The 19,990-nt window shown below is 46.0% G+C and overlaps 1 protein-coding gene across 2 annotated transcripts in view; it reads left to right on the forward strand.

The window, feature by feature from the left end:
• PACSIN2 (protein kinase C and casein kinase substrate in neurons 2) overlaps positions 1 to 19,990 on the forward strand; it is a 112,103-nt gene that overhangs the window by 22,926 nt on the left and 69,187 nt on the right. The gene's annotated exons all lie outside the window — the stretch shown is intronic.

Genomic DNA, 19,990 nt, shown 5'->3' on the forward strand with positions numbered 1-19,990 from the left:
CCACCACAGAGCCCCTGAGCACACCCATCTGCTGGCTGTAGTGGATAGGGTATGGAGCCCAACAGGAGCAGCCTGGGGGAGCCAGCCAGTCTCTCGGGGTGAGCACCCCGTCCTGAGAGGTACGCAGCTGCAGGGAAGGGTCTCTGTGGTCACGTCATCCCTGCACACTTCCTGATTTCATTTTTTATAGGAAGCATCTGGCTTTCCTGACCTTTGGCTATCAAACAGAACAAACAAACCAATAGATATCCATCTCTAGGGTTTAATTTAGAATAAGAAAAATTTAAGTATGGGCCCCATTTCTGTTTTCCAGCCACTCTCCCACCCCCCTGCTTTTGGGGGGCAAGCACTTGCCTCTTTTGGTGTAGCTAAGTCACAACAGCTTGACTTCTGGATCCCATCGTTATGAAATTGGTGGGAGGAGACCGTCTGTTTCTGCATAATGGGGAGGTGTTCAGCACTTCCCCAGGCTAAGTGAATCTTGTAGCAGGCAGATAAGCCAATGCTTTGTAATCTTTTGGCACAGGTGAAGTGAGACAAATTTAATTTCCATTTCCTTCTGGTTTGCTTTGCCCGTTATCCCCAGATGTCCTGAAGCACCAAATAAAGGGAATGTTTCCCACTTGGAGCCGTCTTCGCGCCAGGCATAGCTCACCAGCTGTCCTGGTCCCCACACCATGCTTCTGTCCCTGGCAGACGGGCTTCATGTTGTCTCCAGGCTCAGTCTGGGGAGGTGGGTGAGTGCCGGGGGAGCAGGGTTCTGTTAGGTTAACATAGCAATGTCAGAGCACCTTCAGGAAAGCCTGGACCTTTTTCTTTTACTCATTTTACTTTCTGGCCACACTGCGCAGCTTGTGAGAGCCTGGTTTCCCGACCAGGGATTGAACCTGGGCCCACCAGCAGTGAAAGCACCAAGTCCTAATCACTGGACTGCTAGGGAATTTCCTGGGGCTTTTTCTTTTAGATTGGAAATTGAGAATTCTGAATTAGGTATTTTTATTAATTTGCCCAACCTTGAAGCAAGTTATATAGCTGTTCTGTTTCCACTGATGGCAAGGAAGAACGTTTTTAATGCCATGCTAAGTGAGGTGCCTCTTAGCATGTGCATAACTCCTTCAGCCAACTGTTACACTAATTCATTCTATACAAGGCAGTGCTGTCCCCAGTACTCGACATGACCCCTGACCAGTGGTCACTTAGCCTTTGTCTCATAGGACTGGGACTGGCCAGCAGTCAGCTCACTGAAAAAGTTAGATAAAGCAAGAATCGTTAAAAACATAAACAGTTTAGGCATTTTATTTCTAACTTAAAAAAATTATATTTCATGTGCTAATCTTTCATTGACCCTTTCTTTTACTTTGAATCTGCTGATCTGTATTGTCAGTTGTTTTCTTCCATAAACCATGCCTGTTATTTGTGTTTGATATTCAGTTTTTGCCTGAGAAGGATTCAGAACTTAGATGCATGAAGCAACTTGAGTTGCACACCCAATCCTTTACTCGTCTTACCTGTCTTAACACACACCTATAATTTAGTTATGGTTTTTAAAGTTTTTAAAAATCTTAGCAACTGTATACTTATTTCATATTATATAGTTAATTGTGAATGTATGGGAGTGTGTGTGTGTGTGTATATATATATATATATAATATATATTATATTATGTTTGAAAAGACCCTGATGCTCATTTGAAAAGACCCTGATGCTAGGAAAGATTGAAGGCAGGAGAAGGGGACAACAGAGGATGAGATGGTTGGATGGCATCACTGATTCAATGGACATGAGTTTGAGTAAACTCCGGGAATTGGTGATGGACAGGGAGGCCTGGCGTGCTGCAGTCCATGGGGTCACAAAGAGTCGGATATGACTGAGCGACTGAACTGATATATATATATAATACACACACACACATACATTCACTATACACTTCCATATATGTTGGGTAAGATGTTACAGAAAACCCGAACAAACTCTTTGGCCAACCCAATATTTACAAGTACATATGCATTTATGTGTGCCATTGGCATGAATGTGTTTGGGGACAAACATTTGTTTAACACACGGGGCAACATATAGTTCTGTTTGCCCCATGTGGCCACAGTGCCAGGGAAGTCTTTTAGTAAATTAGACAGGGATTCTGATCTCAGGAAGCCTCCAGCCTCATGGGGGAAGTTTCTGTACTTCAGAATCTGTAGCACAAGCTAGAAAGTGGCAGATACCTTCAGAGAGAGTGGGTACTCCCAGCAGGAAGGGATCAGAAAATTCGTGGAGAAGCAGTATTTGACCTGGGCCATTTCTTTCTGTCTTCAGTTGAATATTTTTCTGTAAATAGAAGTATAAACAGATGTGACTATCACTGGGCCTTGGGCAGTGATAAGAATATCTGAAGTGTTTTTGAGGTTTCTGTGTCTATCCTTTGTGGAATTACTTGCTATTTCTCCTAAGTGACAAAGTGTCGTCATACCCCTGTTGTAGGGGGTTGGTCAGGAGGGATGGCATTCCGGTCACAGTTCTGTGGGCCTAGGCTAACCTGAGCGTATAAAAGCACTGCCTTGGGAGACATTGGGTGGGGCGGCCTCACAGACTCGGTGAGTCCCTGCAGAGGAGTCAGGGGAGGGATGGTTGTTTCCAAGGGGTGGGGGATTCTGCAAAGCCCAGTTACAATGCCATCGCCAGAGGAGAAGGAACGGGTGCTGGGCAAGGAGCAGCCTGTTTGGAAACGCTTTGTGGAGTGCCCATGAAATGGATAACACATTAACCAAGGACCAGGAGGCAGCCCGGTGGCAAGTGTATTCTCTCAAATGAGTCCACCTGAGCTTCTAGAAGCTAAAAAACATAACACATCCTTCAAAGAAACTCAAGAAATAGGTGGTTCTCATGAATCCAAGAAATGCTGCCAAACGGCCACCTGCAGCTTACTGTCTGGGTGAGCAGAGCAGCCGTCCTGAGTCCTATCCTGCGGGGATGGATGAGCTCAAGTGAAGAGAAGCGGCATCATCCAGGGGCAAGGGGCCCAGCTGTGTGGTCAGCCAGCCGGGCAGAGGGTGGACCCTTGGCTCTTCCGCCAACGTGGTGTGGACCTTGTGCTCCTCTTTGTGATGTGTGACCACAGCTGTTTGCAATATTCTTTATTAGATTTCTCAGAGTTACAGGTTATTGCATTTGTTAACCTACGCTCATGCCAAGAGAAACAAAAAGATGTATACACAGAAAGATGGTAATAAACCTCCCGCCCCAACTCTCTGAGATGAACCAGCATTGACCCCTACAGTGTTGCGGGGCCTCCACAGCTTCCCCCAGGCTCTCTCACACACCAGCGTGTATTTTAGTAAAAGGAAGAAGGCTGCGGGCATCACTCAGCAACTTGCTGTTTTCACTTCCCTTTGGCTTTCACGCTCCTGAGTTTAAACTCTGAGAACAAAAATCTAACGAAGTGCTGTGCGCGTGGCAGGTGTTCATTGTTGAGTGAAGCAATGAACGCTGTGCTCTGGGTATCTCTCCAGGTCAGTAGTTTCTGGAAGTTAGGCCAGATTAAGTTGCTTCAGCCTTTCTGTAGGACATACTTTCTTACTAGCAGTGTATAAGGACACCCTTTCCTGGGGATTTCCATCAACACTAGATGGTTTTTTTTTTTTTTTTTTTTTTTGCTAATCCGATGGGTAAAAATCATATCCTATTGTTATTTATTTGGCTGCATTGAGCCAATTGCGGAATCTTAGTTCCCAACTCGATAATGAAAGCAAATGCTGCTCCCACTGCTATTTTAATTTATACTTTCCTGAGTACTAGTGAAGTTGAGCTTCAGTTCAGTTCAGTCGCTCAGTCGTGTCCGACTCTTTGCAACCCCGTGGACTGCAGCACACCAGGCCTCCCTGTCCATCACCAACTCCTGGAGTTTACCCAAAGTCATCATGTTCATTGAGTTGGTGATGCCATCCAACCATCTCATCCTCTGTCATCCCCTTCTCCTCCAGCCTTCAATCTTTGCCAGCATCAGGGTCTTTTCCAATGAGTCAGTTCTTTGCATCAGGTGGCCAAAGTATTGGAGTTTCAGCTTCAACATCAGTCCTTCCAGTGAATATTCAGGAGTGATTTCCTTGAGAATGGACTGGTTGGATCTCCTTGTAGTCCAAGGGACTCTCAAGAATCTTCTCCAACACCACGGTTCAAAAGCATCAGTTCTTTGATGCTCAGCTTTCTTTATAGTCCAACTGTCACATCCATACATGACTACTGGAAAAACCATAGTTTGGACATGTTTGTTGGCCATCAATATTTATTCTGTGAATTCTATATCTGTGTTCCCTCCCCCAACCTTGCATTGAACTGTTTTTCTTTTCAGTTTTTAGGAGCTTTTTTTATATTGGGCTGTAAATCCTTTGTTGTTTGTATAGCAGATACAACAGCCCCCCTCACTATTGTGTCTATAATTTGTGTCTTTTTCCATAAAATTTAAAGATTTTTATGTAGTCAAATATGTCTAGGGCTTCCCAGGTGGCTCCGTGGTAAAGAATCCGCCTGCCAGTGCAGGAGACGCAGGTTCAGTCCTTGATCTGGGAAGATCCCCTGGGGAAGGAAATGGCAGTCCACTCGAGTGCTCTTGTCTGGAGAATGCCATGGACAGAGGATCCTGGTGTGCTACTATCCATGGAGTTGCAAAAGAGTCGGACACCACTTAGTGACTAAACAACAACAAATATGTCTAAATCTTTATAGCGTTTAGGTTTCCTCTTCCATCCATGATCTACAGAAAACTATAGACCTATCCTCTGTATGTGTGCATATATATGTTTATATATATATATCTACAACATTTCTAAATATATTTCTAAATAAAAAGTAACTTGAAGATAGTAGTGTACTAAAAGACTAATTCTCCATGACCAAGCAAGGTATATTCCAGAAGTACAAGGGGCATCACATGAAGAATTTTGTTGGCTGGAGGAAGTTCTTGCCCAGGGTATATCCTAGCCCTGCCATGTACTCACTCTGACTCTGGCCAGATTGTTTAACCTCCCTGAGCTTCAGTTTCCTCATCTGTAAAATTAGCAGGACAAGAATGCCATCACACAGAGTTGATATCAGGAGTGGATGGAATAATACATGCAAAGTGGTTAAAGCAGGGCTTGGTACATAGTCAGTGCTCGATTAATGTCATGGATCGCAATTCACTATGCAAAAAGAAAACTTATGTTGACTATATCAGCAGATGCTTGAAAAGCATATTATAAAATTCTACAGCTAATCCTTGTAAAAATCTAAGTGGTCATAGAAGGAGTGCAGAAATATTTACCAGAACCCAGCAGCCAGCAAGTTAAGTGGCCAGTTCATTAAGCTCCAGGTGTGACAGGGAGGCCTTCGTGCAGCACTCTCCCCGACGTCTGTGAATCCTCAGATGATACTGTGGACCTGACAGGCTCGTGGGCAGAGGGGCCGCAGGAGCAGTGTCAGCCAGCCTGAGCTGGCCCTGTGTTTCTCTTCCTCTCTGTCTGCAGCATGTAATCACCTGTCCCTAAGGCCTGCCTTTCCCATTGCACCATGCGTGTGGCTTCTGGTCTCAGTCTGCAGGAGCCAGGAATAAATTCCTGAGATTCGAGTGGGGAAGAGGATTGTAAAAGTAATAAGCCACCTCACGATGGCCAGGGGGGCGGCTGTAATGGTAGGAGCCCTGGGAACCAAGCGTCACGTCTAGGACACTGCAGATCAGCACCAGACGGGTGAGCCTGCCAGGTGCCTTCTCTCTGCAAGGAATTAGCCCAGTTATAATTCTTAAACTTCCCCGTCCTCTTCTGCACTCAATAAATAAGTGGACCAGTGTGCTAAAAATAAGAGAGGGAGGGAAGGCCTCCTGAACCCTGGAGGGCTTCAGTCAGATTAGCCAACCTTCCCGATTGGCTCGGAAAGCCTTGGTGCGAGGGGTGAGTCTCAGCGTTGGTCTGATCTTAACCTGGCATTTGTTGAACACCTGTGTTTTTTTCCGTGTCTTTCTTATGACACTTTTCTTCAGATTCTTTACCATCTGAGCCACCAGCGAAGCCCACTTCTAGTTTAGGAAGATTTTATTAGATGACTTAAAATTCATGTAAACAGTGGGTGATGGATATGTAAGTTCTGAAATGTAATTATAAAAACCTTGAAATCAGTCTCCCAGATTGAAACCATTGTGTTCCACAGGGAGGCTCTTATTTGGGGCTTCCTGCCAAGGTCAAAGGTATTCCAGGATATTTGATCATTCCCTTGCTCTTTTAAAAAGAGAACACTTAAACACATATATCAGTCAGTCAGTTCAGTCGCTCAGTCGTGTCCGACTCTTTGCGACCCCATGGACTGCAGCATGCCAGGCTGCCCTGTCCATCACCAACTCCCAGAGCTTACTCAAGCTCATGTCCATCAAGTTGGTGATGCCATCCAACCATCTCATCCTCTGTCGTCCCCTTCTCCTCCTGCCTTCAATCTTTCCCAGCATCAGGGTCTTTCCCAATGACTCAGTTCTTCCCATTAGGTGGCCAGAGTATTGGAGTTTCAGCATCAGCATCAGTCCTTCCAATGAATATTCAGGACTGATTTCCTTTAGGATGGACTGGTTGGATCTTCCTACAGTCCAAGGGACTCTCAAGAGTCTTCTCCAACACCACACTTCAAAAAAAAAAGTATGTGTCTATAAATAATATATTCAGTTCTTGTTTATGAGCTTTATCAAAGTAATCTGAAAATTTCATTTTTACTCCTGAAGAGTATTCTGTTGTGTGTATCGTATTAGGGTTCTCCAGAGAAACAATCAATAGGATCTCTGTATGTACAGAAAGATTCATGTTGAGGAATTGGCTTCCGTGATTATGGAGACTGGTGAGCCCACCTCTGCATCGCAGGCGGGCAGGCTCGGGCCAGGAGAGCTGATAGTGCAGTTCTTGTTCCCTGCAAAGGCTGGCAGCCCAAGGGACCTGGGGGAGGTGATGGTGCAGATGAAGACAGAGGGCTGGCAGGTGGAGAATTCCCTCTTACTTGGGGGAGGGTTGGCTTTTTGGTTCTATCCAGGCCTTCAAGTGATTGGATTGGTACTCACCAGCATTATGGAGGGCAATCTACTAATTAACATGTTAATCTTAACTGAAAACACCTTTGCAGAAACACCCAGAATAATGTTTGATGAAATATCCATGCGTTTCATAACATACAAACATAACCATCACATGCATAGACCACGATTTATCATCCTCCTCTCAGCAGGTATTGGGTTGCTTCTTCTTTTTTTTTTTTTTTTTTTTTTTGACCCATAGGAGTACTCTGGTTATGAACCTTTTTTTGTAAAGGTCTCTTTGTGCACTCAGTTTCTCTAAGGTTTATATAGGAGCAGACTTGTTGCTTCTGGGGTGAGTGTGCTCAGCATACAGAAATGCCTTCTCCAAGCAGCATGCCAGTTTCCTCTCCGACCTGGCCCAGGAGTTCCCGTTGCCCACATCCTAGCCCAGTTGGGCTAATTGTCACACTTCATAATCATACCCACACAGAGGATGTCAAATGTTATCTCATTCTGGGTGGAACTTACCTACTTACTAGGGGGATGAGCATGTTTCCACGTGGATGTTAGCAATTTGGGCTTCCCTGGTGGCTCAGATGGTGAAGAGTCTGCCTGCAGTGAAGGAGACCTGGGTTTGGGAAGATTCCCTGAAGAAGGAAATGGCAAACCACTCCAGTATTCTTGCCTGGAGAATCCCATGGATGAAGGAGCCTGGCAGGCTACAGCCCATGGGGTCACAAAGAGTTGGACATGACTGAGCAACTTCACTTTCTATTAGCAGTTCATGGGTTCTATTGGTGACATAATTAGGTCTCTTGCCATTTTTCTCTTGGATTGTCTGTAGTTTTCTTATTGATTTGTATGGTTCTTTATACATTCTACAACCCAACCCAGGGATCAAACCCAGATCTCCCTCATTGCAGACAGATTCTTTACTGAACTGAGCTATCAGGGAAGCTCTATACATTCTACAAATACCAATCAGTTTATTGGTTCTATGAGATACAGGAATCATCTCCTAGTTTGGGCATGTCTTTTTACTTTCATTATGTTGTCTTTTGTTAAACATTTAAATTTCCAATGTAGTTGACACTATTTTTTTTTTTTTTTTAACATGATTGGTATTTTTAAGGACTTTGAAAAAGAAACCCTTTCCTGCTTGGAAGTTATAAAGATATTCTATATTTTCTTTTAACAGTTTTAAGATTTTGCTTTTCATATTTAACCCTTAGTCTTTCTGGAGTTGATTTGTAACTGATTTTGGGGTTTGGTGTGAGGTAAAAATCTAGTTTTCTTTTCTTCTGAGTGGACATTCGATTGAGTCAGCATAACTACTGAATTGTCCTTCTACATCCGGGGTTTCTGCCTCTGTCACCTAGGGAATCAAGAAATTTGTGTGCCTGTGCCTTTTTGTAAATTAAAACTTTTTTTCTGTTTGGTAAAATATGCATAACATAAAATTCACCATTTTGAGTATTTTAATATATAATTTTGTGGCATTAAGTACATCCACATTGTTGTGCAGCCAGCACCATCATCCATCCATCCATCTCCAGAATTTTTTCATCTTTCTAAACTGAATCTCTATCCCCACTAAATGAGAACTTTCCCCTCCTTTCTGCCCCCAACCTATGGGTCTATTTCTAGTCCATACCTGGTTAATACAGCACAAGAATAGGCAACCTTCCCTTCCTCTCTTCTGCTTTTAAATAGAATTATTTTAGCTTTATCTTCCTGATGAGTAAATCACAAGAAAGAGAGCTTTGATGGAAAGGATCTCTGTATCCCTTGAAAGCACTTAACTTTGTGGTGGGCGTATGGTGGGAGCTTAATAAATGTTAATAATTGAGCATTGGCACTGGGCTTGAGAAAGTGTGTAAGTCCATCTCACTCAGGTTTGGACCTGTGAGAGAGTCAGAGTGTGACCAATACCGCGCCTTTGTAACAGGCCCGGTGGATGTGGTGTGACCTAGCTCGTACTCAGTGCTTGCCAGTGGACTTGCTAATCCTCCCTGACCGCCGTGCCAGGCTTTGGCACAGCCTCCACGGAGGGCAGGGTCTGCAGAGCCGGCTTGCTCCAGAGGCCACCTCACGTCGGTGTCGGGTGGAGAGAAGAGAGGCGGGGGGTGCTGACCTTCTTTGCTGCAGTTGAGCAGACTGGCGCGGAGCAAAATGAGCTCGTGATGCCATGGCTGGCAGGTGGTGAGTTGGGGTTTCTTCTTGGCTGCAAGTGGAGGCTTGGCATTCACACCTGAGCTGCATGTGCCCAAGGGCCAGGCTGCCATTTCTCTCATGGATTTTTCTCCCCTTCTTTTGATAGGTGCTGTGCCCCTAGGTGCTAAGCGCTGTCCTCGGTGCCAAGGAAACAAGGGCTGTGAGGCAGGTTGGGGAAGGATGGGGGGACAGGCACAGCCCTTGGATGGAGTACAACAGCCTGCTTCCGCAGCAGCTCGAAGAGGGGAGCACCCACCCCGCTGGGAAGGGGGCTGTGCCTGGCACTGGTGTGGGCCTGTCAGACCTGCTGGAGCCCAGGCATGTGGCCCAAGAGCTTGCCCTCGAGCCCTGTAGAACTGACAGATGTGTAAAGTCGAAGGTATATTTGGAAAGTTTCTAGTTTAAGAAAACGTAAAAAAAAGAAATGGGGAAAGCCTCTGCAGACTTTCGTAATGTGGCATTAAAGGGTGGAGCCTCAGTGGAGGGCGGCGAGGGCAGCGGCGCTCTGTGCAGCTCCCAGTTGTGCACTTCAGAGCACTGGGGAAGTTTTGCCCAGGATGTTGTAAGACGCTCTCAGGGACGGGATAAACAGAAGGAATGAAGTTGCTCAGGACGAATTGATTGCCTCATCGACGGGAAACATGCAGGTCTGATCCGTTTTCAAACGGTTGTTACTGAGAACAAGCACAATCATTTTAGATTGTCATCTTTTTTAAAGCTTATTTTAAAAACATTGGTGCTGGTTTTCTCTGTCTTCCAGTGACTTTGTTGCAGGGCATTTTGGACAGGAATCTGTCACGTAGATTGTTCTTTGGGCTGACATACAAGTGCACGACATGTTTGCTCCTGTATGAAGGCAGACGTCCGGCTGCTCTACCACAGGTGCTTGCTCTGGCATTGCCCGCAGCCACAAAAGTCGTCTTAAATCTGGCTCAGAATGCACGAAACCCCACGTACTGTTCATAGTTTGAAAATCCAGGTCTGTGCTTTTGTTTCTGGAACTGCGTCCAGTTTCAAATGTAGGACCGTGCTGTTATAAAGAAGCACAGACAAAGCTGTTTAAAAGCATGAATGAGCTCTCACAGGCTTGGTTGTTCCAAGCATGGTCTCCTGGCCAGAACGACCAAAGGTAGAATACTGCTCTGCTGTGCCCACACCCCCTCGTTGAGGGCGGCACCTTCAGGTCTCCTGGTGCTCAGTTCTGAAGGCAGTTCAGCCCTTCTCAAGAAACATATAAACTGCTGTTTTTTAAAAGGGAATATTATATAGTAGTGTGTAATACCTCCTCCTTCTATTGCTTTCAGGTTAGTGGTAACCTGCAGCCCCTCAGAGATTGCTGCATGAATGAAGAGAGGCGCTGTTGGGGCGGGTTGGCAGGGAGAGGACGTGGGGGACCTGGGGGCAGCTTAAGGAGACTGGGTCGATGCCTGGCCAGCATGGCCCTGGGTGGAGTGGGGAGAGCGGGCAGGGCAGCCTCGCCGTGAGGAGGTCTCTTCTGGCTCTCAGCAATTCACGATCACAGGCAAGGCTCCGTGTCCAACAGCATGCTGCCACCGACCACCTGGTGTGGAGGGGTCCTCGCTTTGGGTCTGACTGGTGATTTTCACATTGTTAGACTGGCTGATGAGTTTGAGGGAAGAACATGCTGAGGTGAAGTGCTGTCCTCTTCGCGTCCTGTCAGGGTATGGTGATATCAGCATGGCATGTCGTTGCAGAGGTTCACCTCGCAGGCTTAGTCTCTTATTCCTTGATTTTATACATGTTTTATGTGGCTCTGGGCTTCCCTGGTGGCTCAGACGGCAAAGAATCTGCCTGCAAGCAGGAGACCCAGGTTTGATCCCTGGGTTGGGATGACCCCCTGGAGAAGGAAATGGAAACCCACTTCAGTATTCTTGTCTGGAGAATTCCATGGACAGAGGAGCCTGGCAGGCTACAGTCCATGGGGTCTCAGAGAGTCTGACATGGCTGAGCAACTAACACTTTCACTTTATGTGGCTCTGCCTCCCCACCGGGTCGCTAGTTCTTTCAGGCTAGGACCCCTGCTCTGCTTGCTTTGTGCCCCTTCCCTGCACGGGGACATGTGCTGTGGACCTACCAGGTCGTGTGAAGACATATTTGAGTTGCATGCTTCTGTGAGCCTTTAACACTTTTCATAATCACAGATGAACTAAAAGGTTGACCATGTGCTGATAATTGTTGAAACTAGGGGTTGTTGTTCTAATCTCTCTTTTTTATATGTTTAACATTTTCCATAAAACATAAAGAGAAAAACACTTCCAGTCTACTGATATAATGAATCCCAGGTTGTTTGAATAGTGTAGGTGTTGTGATGTTGGTTGTTGCCAGAGTTGTCCAGGTTTGTTACTTGTCTTAAATATGTTTGTTTCTTCCTCAGGGGAGCCCAACTTGGCACTCTGTGATGACCTAGAGAGGTAGGATAGGGGGAGGGGAGGGAGGCTCCTGAGGGAGGTGATGTATGTGTAATTATGGCCGATTTGTGTTGTTGTATGGCAGAAACCAACATTGCAAAGCCATTTTCCTCCGATTACAGTCTGTTGCTCTACGATGATGTGTTGGTTTCTGCTATACAACAACACAAGTGCAGAGTGACCACTGCCAGACTGAGCAGCTCGTTTTCTCCCTGTGGCTCCTGCCAGGTTGCCTGCAGCGTGTCCTTGAGCCACGCTGGACTGGACACTCTCAGGTACTCAGTCCCGTCGTCCTCTTGGTAAGGTCCCCTCACTTTATCTTCCTTCATCAGACCTTCTGAACCAGCCTGTCCGTATCCATACCTCGTTTCTTGTGGTCATTGTGAATTTGTTTCCATTTGGGTTGCTGTGGCATTGATTCAGATTTCCCAAGTCGCTGATTTACTGGTTGCCTGCTCTCTGAACTTTCTGGGGGTCGACCCTGTGCTGCAGCCGCCTGAGTACGCACCTCCTTTGTTTCAGCCCTACCCTTGGAGAGGCCCCCTTGACCCTCCCCTGACTTAGATCCTCTGGAGCTTCCAGATCAGGAGGTGGTCATCAGGAGGTGGTCTCCGTGGCTACCATTGCTAAACACATAGGTATACCTTATCCCCTCAGTCTTCCCAAGCCCTGAGGTTACTGAGGCTGTCTTCATGTTACAGGTAGCGGAACAGGAAGCTTACAAACTTGCCAAGGTCTGCATCTGCTCACCTCTGCCCCTCTCTGTTGCCTGACCCCACTCAGTGCTGCTTTTCTCACGCAGAAGCCTAGGGAGGGCCCTCTAGGGGACCAGTCTCTAATGTTACCTGGTCTGTGTCTTCACACATGCCAGAGTATGACTGGGCACATGGTGTTAAAAGACTCTTTAGTATAGTAGCTTCGATTTTAAATGGTGAAAGTAGAATAAAAACATGAAATTTGTAAAACAAGACACATTTTTGAGTTTGTAGTTGGTATTATATTTAAAATCATATTTCAGACTGAGAATGGAAGCTTTTAGAGGTTAGAGACCATCTCTTTTAAATTAAATTTACATAACACTCAATAATGCCTACAAGCTTTAGATTCATTCATTTATTAAACACTTAATGTCTTATTATGTGCCAAATTGAAGTATAGTATTGAAAATCTTGAACAGGCATTCAGATGTTTCTTGTTTTTGGCCTATGGAGCTCTTGGTCTTTTCTATCTTTCCCATGGTCTGATCCCTAACACACGTAAACAATGGGGAAGGACAAAGAAGGCAATGATAGCATTCTGGAGTGCTTAGGATCACAACTTCATTTATTTACATATTTATACACCCCCTCATTTCACAAAGGATTTAGTAAGGTCAGGATTGGCTGAGGCAGTTGGCTGTAGATGGTGGGCATCTTGTTTCTTTCCCGAGTTTCCTCTGGGCTCACTATCTGGTTGTAATATGGTGGCTTGATGGCTGCAGCACCCTTTGTTTGCTGATATGACAGGCTGTATTTTAGTTCACATACCCCTGATGAAAGGTGCTGGCTAGTGAGGTTGGGAGCTGTCCTCCAATGCCCTGTGCACTCCCCTGGGGAAGAGGAAGCCAGAGCCAGCGGTAAGCCTTGCTTACCTGACTCGGCTTGGGGTTGGGGGGGCCCTCCTGGGGAGTCTTCCAGCGCCTCCTCCCAGCCTCCCCTGCTTCACGCCTTAGGTGTGGAGGCCCAACGGCGTGGGCCACTTGCCACACTATGTGGTTCCCTGGGAGCTTGGCTGTCCACTACGCTGTCCTCTAAGCAGCTTAAGGAAAAGTGTGATGAATTATGTAGCTTGTGACTTCCAGAGTCTAGCATAGAGGGTATCCATATAAATAAGCAAGTGGTAAAATCACACCAATAAGCCTCCAATAAAACATTAACACAGTGTCTCTAACTCCATTCCTGAAAATACCCCCCAAACTCGCCACAAACTTTGCTCACCTCTCTTGAATTCAGACCATCTTCTTTGGGTAGTTGCCCAGAGAAGGCTCAAGGTGTTCCTGGGACTGGGAGACAGTGGGGGAGGCCGCGTGACAGCTAGCCACCAAGATGGTGTGTTAGAGGTCCAGGTGTTGCTTCTCACGGCAATTTATAAAATGCATAAGGAAAGATATTTGTATGTTTTTCCCTATCACATTGGTGCTTTGAAGTTTTTCTTAATTGAGCTGTCTGCTTTAATTAGTCTGGTTTCATATTTTCTTTCTTTTTTTCCCTTTCTTTCTTTTCCTTTTTTAAAACCTTTGGTTAAGTGCCAGAGAAGCAAAGAAGCTTACATAAAAGGTTTTAATTTTTTTTTTTTTTTTACTTCGCCAAAGATAGAACTGGTACTTAATTCAGCTTGTCCTGGCACCTTTTTTGATAGAGAATGTTAGAAATTTGGCTTGACTTATTCCTTTTTATGTACATAGGTGAGAAGAGTAAAGGTGAAATGGCTGTATTTACATCTTGGTTCATGAACAATACGAAAGGCTGACTAGTAGGATTTGAACATAGCCACTACCTTCTCCCCAACCAAATCAAACCAAACCAAAAAAGACAACAAAAAAGATTGGACTGTTTTTACATAACCTATTTATGAGCATGGTACAGTTCCAGAACTTAAGATTTACTTATCATTTGAAAAACAAGAGAAAACTGAATACCTGTAATTATCGCATTAGATTTTACTTGTTTACTGACTGTCAAACAGCCGTTGACACTTGTCACAAGTGCTGCTGGTTCCTGAGTTGCTGACTGGTGTGATCACATTTTTACTGCAGTGATGACAGAGAGAACCGAGCTAACCTGGTTAGAAAGTGGACCTCTTGGGCCCCTCAGAGTCATTTGTGTGTGTTAGAGGATCAGTTATCCTAAGGATTGAGACCTAATGAAATACACTGAGTGTTGCCATTACACAGAACTTACTTTAGCCTCTGCACCAGAGGACCTTGCCTGGTGAATGCTAGTTGCCGTTGCACAGCTGATGCGGATGCTGGGAACGGGAGGAACTGCGCTTTCCTAGTTCTGCAGCGGGCTCCGTCCCTCCTCTCTTTCTTCCTCCTCTCCTGTCTTCTTCCTTCCTTATTCTTACCTCTGCCTTTTCTCTTTACGGGATACTATTTTACATACAACTGCATGCCCTCATTTAGAGGCTGTGACAGACGGGTACGCCTGTGCGACCACTGTCCTTATCAGGACATAGGACATTTCCATCACTTCAGGGAGTCCCCTGTGCAGGCAGCACCCCAGCCCCCAGGCACACACTGACTGTCACCCTAGGTGAGTTTGCCTGGTTTACAGTTTCATATGCGACACACAGTATGTACCTTTCGCATCTGGTTTCTGGCTCACCGTGGTATTTTTGTGGTTCATTCACATTGCATCTGTCGATGGCTCTTGCCTTTTAAATGCCAAGGAGTTTTCCACTGCGTGTAGATGGTGCTGTGCACCGTCAGGTCCTGATGTCCTGTATGGAGAAGTGCGGCGGAGAAATCAGGGCTCCGGAGGGGTACACGCATAGGCTGTCTGTAATCCCCCCTCCTCCCAACTTTCCCCAGCACTGGAGGAAGGCTGAGAGGAAGAGCCGGAAGGCAAATGGAGTTCTGTGTAGGGGAGGGGCGGGGGGAGGGGGAGTGTCACCTGTTCACACTCAGAGCCTTGAGTCTTGCTAGTCCGTAAGTGCTGGGCTTCTCAGAATGCTTTTCTGGTTACCTTTGGCTTGTGGCAGCCAGTGTGATCTTGGTACTTTTCTTTCTAGAGATGGGGGTGGGCATTCCTAGTAGTTCAAGGCCTTGTGACCAGCAAGACTACTCTAGGTCTTCTGCATGACTTCCGCCATCCCTGCTGGCACTCGGCCAAGGCCAAGTTCAGAGACATGTGAGCTGGGAAGCCTATCTGGTGTGTGGCCGCCAGGGCCCCCTGCCTCTCACCACAGCCTTGGCCTGGGAGTTGTCTAGCTGCTGTGGTGCTCTGTCCTGGCTCAGCTGTTAGCTCTAACCCAGTTGGGAGGAATGAAGCACAGACTTGTATTTGCACTGCTCTATTAACAACCCAATTACTGTGCCTGTCACCTTGAGAGTCACCTTGTGAGAGGCAGTGGGTACTTAGGCCTCAGGGGAAAGCACCGTGCGGGGCGGGGAGGTGGGGTGGCGGGGAGAGGGGTGATGGCTGAAGGGTATGAAGTTTCTCTTTGAGGTGATGAAACTGTCCTAAGCCATGGGGGATGGTAGCCATACCTGTGAATATACTGAAACCCACTGAGTTGGATGCTTTAAATGGCTGAATGGTATGGTATCCGAATTATGTCTTGGATACCATTTTTCAAAGTGTGGTATTAGAGCCAGGACAGACCAGCTGATGAATGGGGGGAGACTCACATCACAAATTTTATTCTTTTGGCATATGATGGGACCTGCTAAATATCCTGGTTTTCTTCACAGCTCTAGTTCCATGGGGCGGGGTGGGGGGGGGATAGGGGTGTGTGTATGAGTGTGGTCAGAAGGGGATGGACTTCAAATTTTCAGGTAAACTTGAGTTTGAATCGCCATCTGGCCGTTGTTAGCTGGGTGGCCCTGGGCAAGTTGATTAACTTCTCTGTGGTGGTTTCCTCTCCATAAAAAGGGACTAGAGGTACCTATGGAGAAGGCAGTGGCAGCCCACTCCAGTGTTCTTGCCTGGAGAATCCCAGGGACGGGGGAGCCTGGTGGGCTGCTGTCTATGGGGTCTCGCAGAGTTGGACACGACTGAAGCGACTTAGCAGCAGCGGCAGAGGTACATATGTTATGGAGTCTTTTTAAAGAGCTTGGCAGGCACCGCCATTTTTAGCATGTGACAGTCATATAGCAAAGGTATCAGGTGGAAGAGGTAGTGTGGTCAGATGTCCTGATGTCTGTGAGCTGTGCTCAGTTAATGACTGTTCACTTGAATCGCCCTGCTGATGTCGTTGTTCACAATGGCAGAGGTCAGCTTGCTCGACCCTCTGCTTCTGAATTTTTTTCTGCTTTAATCCACATGGTTTGAGTAGGTTGATGATAAGCTCTTGGATAACCCACTCATGTTCCCTGCTTCATGAAGCCTTCCCACTGGGTCGCTGCTCCCTTCACACTGATCCCTCAGCCCTTGAGGCACGCTGGTTCCAGCATTTATCAGCTCATGCCATTTTAGTTATTTATGCTTCTTTCCTGCCCATACGCTGTGAGCAATGCAGGGCAGGGACCTCGGCTTTTCAGTTATGGGGCCCCGAGGCCCTAAGCACTGTGCCTGGCACTAATATTTGTTGAATGAATGCCCAATGGTTTTAAGTCTGGTGACAAACCAGATTGGAACTGGAAATACCTGTTTCGGCACCATGTGCTGGAGGTTAGCAGTGGGTTTTCCTTGAGCAGTGTTTCTGTCCCAGCACCAGTTCAAAGAGCTGCCAGAGGGCCGGGAGAGCTTCCCTCCTGCCAGGAAGTGGCTGGTGCGGGGTGGCCGGAGCTGTGGGGAGGGAGAGAGTGCCCTGGCCACACTGGAGAGCTGATCTCATCACCTCATAGTCCTGCTGCTCTCTGTGTTCTTACTCGGTTCCTATAAAATTTGCACTAAGCAGCAGCTGTAGCCAGGACCCAGTTCTGATCCTTTGGGGAAGCCGAGATGGAGAGGCAGTGTGTGCAGTGGGTAGCAAATGGACTCTGGAGGCTGACCCCTGAGGTTCATTCCTGTCCTGCCATGAGTCAGCTCCAGGGCACAGGGTATGTAGCGTAAGCTCTCTGTGCCTCAGTTATCTCACCTGGAAAATGGAGGAGGTAAAATGAGGCAGAAGGAGAAAAGGGTGACAGGATGAGATGGTTGGATGGCATCACTGATTCAATGGACATGAAACTGCGGGAAACTCCGGGAGATGGTGAAGGACAGGGAAGCCTGGCATGCTGCAGTCCATGGGGTTGCAGAGAGTCGGACACGACTGGGCAACTGAACAACAACAACAACGTTTGCCCTCGTAGGGTTGCTCTCATGATTAACCATACATAAAGTAAGCACTATATAAATGTTTATTGAGCAGCCAGTGTTTGTTGGATTTACAAAAATAAAGAGGATGAGGCTTTTAAATTTTGCTATGATTGCCCCTCTAGCCAAGAGTGCTACATGGGGCTCTGGGACAAAGAAGAGAATTCTGTCATGCTACTTGATAGCAAGGCAAGGTACACAGTTGGCTTGCTTTGCTGAAACTCAGGTGTTTACTGCTTCTTAGTGGAAGAAAATATCCCCAGAAGAGGGCTTTGGTGGCCAGGGTTTCATGCTGCCTAAACTTAGCTGCACATGCTCTGAAAGAGCTGCCATCAGGTTTAGAAGGCCTGTCTTGTGTGGTCAAGTATGCTGAGATCATTTCTAGAAACATCTTTTGTCTTGCTCAGCCTTGTCCAGCCTTCCTGTCCACACTGGAGAAAATTATCTTTGGGGCATTAAACCCCTCAGTTCCTGATGCTGCCTGACCCCCAGCAAACCCCACGATGAAGTGGCCAGCCTCCCTGCAGACCAGAGGATGCTACTCTGGTGTGCATACCTTTGTAAGGGTGTAATTGACCCAACTCAGCTGGCTGCAGAGCACAGTGAAATCTGTGTTGGGTTGACTTCTGAAAATGGAATATTTCCTGCCATATCAGTAAACGAGATGTCACATAACTGTCAACTTTTAGGCTGTGAATTTTTTAAGTCAGTGCTTCTCTTTTGTTGTTGTTGTGTGAGGAGGGTGAGGGGAAGGTGGTATAGTTTTCTGAGTAGTGTGAATTATTATCGTACGTCAAATAATTGAGGCTATTGTTGATACTCTTTGTTTTATTGGTGTTTTCCATTAAGGACTTTCTAAACATGAGATTTGGGGAAGGGATTTTTAACCAATTCTGTTCTGTGTTATAAGGTCAGGCTAGATGTCTGTTTTTAACTTAACAGTTTTGAATGAAAATGGGTAGTAATGTATATCCACTTAGCATAATTTTCCCTTGTATATTCTTTAGTCAATTACATATTTTCTGAGAAAATATTTTAGGGACACTGAGCCCTTGAAGAGGTGGCAAGAATACACAGAACTATACAAAAAAGATCTTCACAACCAAGATAATCACGATGGTGTGATCACTCACCTAGAGCCAGACATCCTGGAATGTGAAGTCAAGTGGGCCTTAGAAAGCATCACTAGGAACAAAGCTAGTGGAGGTGATGGAATTCCAGTTGAGCTGTTTCAAATCCTGAAAGATGATGCTGTGAAAGTGCTGTACTCAATATGCCAGCAAATTTAGAAAACTAAGCAGTGGCCAGAGGATTGGAAACGGTCAGTTTTCATTGCAATCCCAAAGAAAGGCAATGCCAAAGAATGCTCAAACTACCTCACAATTGCACTCATCTCACATGCTAGTAAAGTAATGCTCAAAATTCTCCAAGCCAGGCTTCAGCAATACGTGAACCGTGAACTTCCTGATGTTCAAGCTGGTTTTAGAAAAGGCAGAGGAACCAGAGATCAAATTGCCAACATCTTCTGGATCATGGAAAAAGGAAGAGAGTTCCAGAAAAACGTCTATTTCTGCTTCCTTGACTATGCCAAAGCCTTATTGTGGATCACAATAAACTGTAGAAAATTCTGAAAGAGATGGGAATACCAGACCACCTGACCTGCCTCTTGAGAAACCTATATGCAGGTCAGGAAGCAACAGTTAGAACTGGACATGGAACAACAGACTGGTTCGAAATAGGAAAAGGAGTACGTCAAGGCTGTATATTGTCACCCTGCTTATTTAACTTCTATGCAGAGTACATCATGAGAAACGCTGGGCTGGAAGAAGCACAAGCTAGAATCAAGATTTCAGGGAGGAATATCAATAATCTGAAATATTCAGATGACACCACCCTTATGGCAGAAAGTGAAGAGGAACTAAAAAGCCTCTTGAAAGTGAAAGTGGAGAGTGAAAAAGTTGGCTTAAAGCTCAACATTCAGAAAACGAAGATCATGGCATCTGGAAAATGGGAAATAGATGGGGAAACAGTGGAAACAGTGTCTGACTTTATTTGGGGGTGCTCTAAAATCACTGTAGATGGTGATTGCAGCCATGAAATTAAAAGACGCTTACTCCTTGGAAGGGAAGTTATGACCAACCTAGATAGTATATTGAAAAGCAGAGACATTACTTTGCCAACAAAGGTCCATCTAGTCAAGGCTATGGTTTTTCCACTGGTCATGTATGGATGTGAGAGTTGGACTGTGAAGAAAACTTAATGCCGAAGAATTGATGCTTTTGAACTGTGGTGTTGGAGAAGACTCTTGAGAGTCCCTTGGACTGCAAGGA

The sequence above is a fragment of the Oryx dammah genome, unplaced genomic scaffold (genome assembly GCF_014754425.2).
Source record: "Oryx dammah isolate SB20612 unplaced genomic scaffold, SCBI_Odam_1.1 HiC_scaffold_29, whole genome shotgun sequence".
Classification (NCBI taxonomy): Eukaryota; Metazoa; Chordata; class Mammalia; order Artiodactyla; family Bovidae; genus Oryx; species Oryx dammah.